Genomic DNA, 5,652 nt, shown 5'->3' with positions numbered 1-5,652 from the left:
CAGGAAAGACATGGACCTGTTGGAGTGGGTCTAGAGGAGGGCCATGAAAATGATCAGGGGGATGGAACAGCTCTCCTATAAGCAAAAGCTGAAAGAGTTGGGGTTATTCAGCCTGGAGAAGAGAAGGCTTCGGTGAGACCTTATTGCAGCCTATCAGTACTTAAAGGGGGCTTATAAGAAAGATGGGGACAGACTTTTTAGCAGGGCCTGTTGCGAAGGACAAGGGGTAATGGTTTTAAACTACAGGAGAGTAGATTCAGACTAGATAAAAGGAAGAAATTTTTTACAATGAGGGTGGTGAAACACTGGTACATGTTGCCCAGAGAGGTGGCAGATGCCCCATCCCTGGGCACATTCAAGGTCAGGCTGGACAGGGCTTTGAGCAATGTGATCTAGTTGAAGATGTCCCCGCTCATTGCAGGGGGGTGGGACTAGATGACCTTTAAAGGTCCCTTCCAATCCAAACTATTCTATGATTCTATAATCATCTTAGTAAGACCTTGCCATCATTAAGTTTTAAGATTCAGAAATTGTGGGGGAGCATTCCTTGTACTTAAGCTAGTGACATTTCATTGTTTTGAACTACTTGCAAGTAAAGTTTCATTTACATACCAAAAACAAAACACTGCACCTTCTTCCAAATACCATCAACAATCCCTGGGTAACCAAACGATGTTTTGGAATACAAGAGAAACACTTCAGCATGTTCACTGGCTACTGTATAATTTAAGCTTGTACTACAGATCCAATTCCTTCCAGCCATTATACTCATTTACAGCACATATGCTCCTCAGCTAAATACTGTACTTTCAGAGGGTAACTACATACTCTTAAGTGAAATGCAAGCAAAAGACACCATGTGGTAGTCCCTTCTTGACTGAGAAACATATCAGAAAACTGTATGAAGACACAGTAATTTTCATAGCATCCTCTTTAATAGCTGCCACCTCTCCTCCTAATAATGAGGCAAATTATCTAGTAAGTAGGGACTTTCACTCCGCTATCAGACAAGGGAAGAGGGAGCTTGCTATGGTTGCAGAACAGTTAAGAATTGAGATAGAAGTGAAATCACTTTCACCCTTATTTATCACACTAGCCTCCCTTATTTATGCACACTAGTTGCATTTCTATCTAGATCAGAACTATAAATATGGTTGTGTTTTGGTTTTGGTTTTTTGGTTTTTTGTTTTTTTTTTTTTTTTACATAATATATAGATAATATATATCCATCATGTGCTTTACACACACACCCCTACTATGACTGAATGCACCAATAATCAATTGCTTTGACATGCTGGAGTACATAAATAGGTACAAAATAGTTAACACTTACTCAAAGGCACCAATCCCTCAAGATTTGAGGTCGTAACCATCCAGCAAAAGTACAAAAAAATAAGCTGAAATCTACAGTTTGTAATGAAGTTACAAGAGCAATTTTATACCAAGCAACAAGTGTAACCTTGTCAATTCCTATACTACCTCAAACCACAGGTTAGTAAGTGTTAATAAATATAGATCTTAATTACCTGCAATAACTACAAATTAGATACTGATATCCCCTGCCCAAGTAGAAAAGATGAATCATCTTCTAGTAACTCCACTTCAACAGCCAAACATTTTTATGTTTAAAATACTCATTGGTCACAGAATTCAATTAGAGTCTTCATATTTTTAATTCTCCCAATTACCTTCAAAATGGAAATGAATATATCTGTGTACTCAGAAAAGCAGATGGTTCCATAATATTATAAAAAGCAAGCTAAACAATGCATAGGTACCCAGAAGTCAATTTTACACTGAAGCATGCAGTTTAGTACCAAAAATTCAACTGCAGAAGACAGTATTACCATACTTCAATATAATAACCTATAGTGCTAAACATCATTCATACCTAATATATGTCAGTTCATGAACACATTTGCTTTGAAACTCTTCCAAAGAATTGGAGGCTGGGCAGCAGATAAACCTCCTGGCACAAAACCAAAACACTTTAAAACATGTTCCCTGTAAAACAAATAGAATAACCACAACAGTGTGTCTAGATGACCCTTGATTCTCATTGTGAGACCAAAGAGGGGCAGAGAAAGAAGATAGTGCAACAGCAGGGTGGGTTAAAAGACAAAGTTAGAAACAGCCAGCTAGAAAGTAATCAGAAAAAAGCTGCAAGGAAAGGGAAGGAATGGCCACAAAGTCTGAACTGCAGAAGGAAGAGCAGCTTAGAAGGTGGTAGATGTGAACCTACAGAAGTCAGGTAAATAAGTCTTTAGTGGACATCAGGGATGTGAAAAACTTAAAGCATTCAGGAACCACTTAAAATTTAAGATAAGGCTTTATAGATGTGGAAGCTAAATCTACTGCTGTAGGCGAAGTTTAATAGTTTCTTACCTGTTAAACACAAAAGCTTTTTTAAAGTTAAAAAAACAGAATGATTTGTATTCTCTCGGGCTCCTTGCCCATTACAGGGTATCCTGGCAACAGCAAAAAATCTTTCAATCTACAGTATTAGCAGATTAGCAGGACTGAATTAGGATTGAATTAGATGAAGCAGATTTCTTCCTACAACGACAAAAAAAACATTTTATAATTTAATACTGTTAACAGGTTCTATGCAATAGCTCAACAACTGCATGAATACTAAGCATTGCTTTGCAGGGAATAAGACATATCAACCGAAGAAGGAAACAACTTGCTAGAAAGAAAAGTGTCAGTTCAGTGCAGCATACTCTCAGAATAAATTCAAAAGCACCTTGTCATCTGAAAGGCTTATTTATTTTTAAACCAACTTTAATTAAGCATCCCCCTTTACTTTTGGGAGACAAAGGAAGAAACTTCATTGCCTCATTGAAATAAAACTGCCTTTATAATCTGCACTTGACTGTGGAATCTAACACGAATCCAGACTTTTTTTTTTATAAACTATTAGCAATTTCATATGAAGTAACATCTTCAGATCTAGAAGATCTGAAATACCCATTACTAGAGTTTTTTGCAGCAGTCTTTTCTATCCTCGTAACTATTCTCTTGTTATATTAAGATCTGATTTATCCACAAACCTGCACAGAAATAAATGTAAAAGCATTAAGAATGCCAGTTATTTTGGCGTAAGTCTGTATAAACAATTCAGCCAGTTTCAATTTGAAATCAGTTTAACTTAGAAAAAAACAATACAGTCCACATACAGCCTTACAAAGTAACCAGCTGTTTTAAGACAGCATTCAGTCACCTAAAATTCATCATTAAGACAACCTCTGCTTTTGATAGTTTAAGTCTTTCAATGTAAAGCAAAGTAACATTAAAGAGCTCAATTAGATATCCATAACTGGCTTCAGAGTGACACTTACCTGCCTGCACTTTGGTCAACACCAAATAAGCAAGAAAAAGCATCCTATCAATTGATGAAACAGCTTTCTGATGCAGCTGTTCTGGCAGTTGTAGGACGAATTTTTAATACAAAGATTCACCTTCCCTTTCCACCAGTTACAGAGGGCTTTTTGATTTTGCTTTTTAACACAGCTTTCAAGCAAGACAATACTTTTGTTTCTTTTGGGAACATGGGTAATACTGTTCATAGAAAAAAAAAGTAGAAGTACTAGCAACTAAGAAGGGTAGCAAATACAGTAGCATGCTCATTAATTCATGTCAGTGACTACCTAGTATTTGGCTGAAAAACTCTGTCAGAGTTTGTCACAAATGTATCTTCAGCTAAAAAAAAAACCAAAAACCCCAAAAAAACCCAAACCATGCGCCTCAAAGGCATTTCAAGTATTCTGCCAAAGAGAAGAATGATTTAACTTTACATCTTCCATGTTAAAGATAAGCAGCTGTGTCTTCAAAGCTGTTTCTTGATCTTTGCAGATGATTTAATAGATAGCCTCTGTCAACCTAAAGATATATACTACAAATAAATTCCTCTTGAACTAAAAGAAACACTTGCATTCTAGTTAAACAGTCACCCAACAGAAGTGTTTTTTCTTAGCTTTGTTAGGGCTAGTAAGTTTTGTGACTTGAAATATCATGTTGCTTGCTATCTCCAACAGTTCTGGAACCAAAAGCCACCACATTTGCATTTTATTCACAACAGCACAAAGACTCAAAGCATTAACGTACACAAACACTAAACACAACTTTCTCTAAGGCTATTTTAGTAACCAACATACACACGAACTGAAGGTTAATGTAATACATTGACCATAATACTTTCAAAGGTCACGTGTTTTTCATCCTTAGACCTTCAGGTCTACACGTCAAGTAGATTTGCCAATCCCTTGTGAGTTAAGTGACTAATGACTAACTAGAGCAGAAAAAGTAAACAAGTTTACTGGACTTAAGTTCGCTTTACTAAAGTTTCCTTGGTTATCACTTCCAAATGCACACCTATGTTCAGAAGTAGAGCTCCAAGAAGGGAGAGAACATCACTTCCCCAATTATGTCCTGTGGGAGCTAAGTAAGAAGCCTGCTTAGCTTAATGCACTTTCAGAAGATCTTACAAATTCTTAAGATATGTCCACAGAGATTTCAATAGCAACATCCTGGTAAAAAAAAGTGCAAGAACTGCAAGCTACTGAATAGTGCTGATCTTACAGTAATTCATTCCATGCATTCAAAACAGTAACTTATATAACTACTACATCTGAAATAAAGTTGCTATATAAAATTAGTTTTTTGTGTCCTTCTTAGAACACTCATGTCTTAGGGCTTACTACAGAAGTTAATCAGGAACATCTCTTTCCAAAAACTTTTATTTAAGCAATGCCTTGAACAGATGGTCTCCAAAGGAAAGAAACTTGGCCTTAAGATGTTGTCCATCACCATGCATTTGGTAGGGTCGAGACAGTTGAAGGGCAGAGAAATCAGTGCATCTGATGTAGTCCAGAATTCTAATTTGTGAACTAGTGACATTTATAGAAAAATCTGCATGATAACCACGGCAACTTTTAAACACTGTAATAAGTGGCTCACTTATGCTAGGACTTAAACTTCGAATGCTTTGGCTATCAGTTCCGAACACCTTGCTTAGTGGGCACATTTGTATGCTGAAATGTCACCATCTACACTCAGAATGAGGACCAGGATTGAAATTCCATCCAGTTTCTGACAGGAGTGCTATAAGAGGCTAAGTTGGCTATGCAAAGAAGCTCCACACTACCCCTTACTGTGCAGTCTCCCTCTGTTGGCTCCCCGACACTGGTCAAACTTCTGCCAAGTCACTTCTGAGTGAAAAACGTACTTTAAGAGATGACAAATGCAGTCGGTGGAGGAGGAAAGGAAGGAGTTTTTCTGCCAAGTCCACATGCTGAAACAGCTCAAAGGGTCTGTCAATTACCAGGGCCAGCATGACCAAGGAAGAGGGAACACACCATTAGGGACAGGACAACCAGGATTTGTCTCTTCCATCTTTGCCCCAAATTATACCACTTTAGGCCTGCTGCAGGATTGCACAGTAAAAGTTCTCCTGAATCTGATGATAAATAAGAACATGACATGTAAGGCTGAATTTGGGCAATTCAACATCAGTTCTACTATTGTCTCAACCACCTGATAATCTGCAAGTGTAAATGAGTCCTGAATTCCTGTACTACTACTCTGGAAACGTAAAAGTCAGTAATGGTGACTGACTGCTTCAGCAGTACGCTTTTCCTTTTTTGTTTGAAC

The 5,652-nt window shown here is 37.5% G+C and overlaps 1 protein-coding gene across 2 annotated transcripts in view; it reads right to left on the bottom strand.

Annotated features, from left to right (window-relative positions):
* Positions 1 to 2,564, bottom strand: part of PPP6R3 (protein phosphatase 6, regulatory subunit 3) — a 52,239-nt gene extending 49,675 nt beyond the window's left edge. The window contains exon 1 of one of the 2 annotated variants that reach the window (XM_009583804.1): positions 2,386 to 2,564. The gene's annotated coding sequence lies outside the window, so the exon portion shown is untranslated. The remainder of the gene's footprint in view (positions 1 to 2,385) is intronic. The other variant, XM_009583796.1, reaches the window with a different exon arrangement.
* Positions 2,565 to 5,652: the final 3,088 nt, after the last annotated feature.

The sequence above is a fragment of the Fulmarus glacialis genome, unplaced genomic scaffold, assembly GCF_000690835.1.
Source record: "Fulmarus glacialis isolate BGI_N327 unplaced genomic scaffold, ASM69083v1 scaffold13660, whole genome shotgun sequence".
In the NCBI taxonomy this organism is placed as follows: Eukaryota; Metazoa; Chordata; class Aves; order Procellariiformes; family Procellariidae; genus Fulmarus; species Fulmarus glacialis.
Note: the sequence above shows the minus strand (reverse complement) of the source record. Positions and strands in the feature narration are given on the sequence as shown.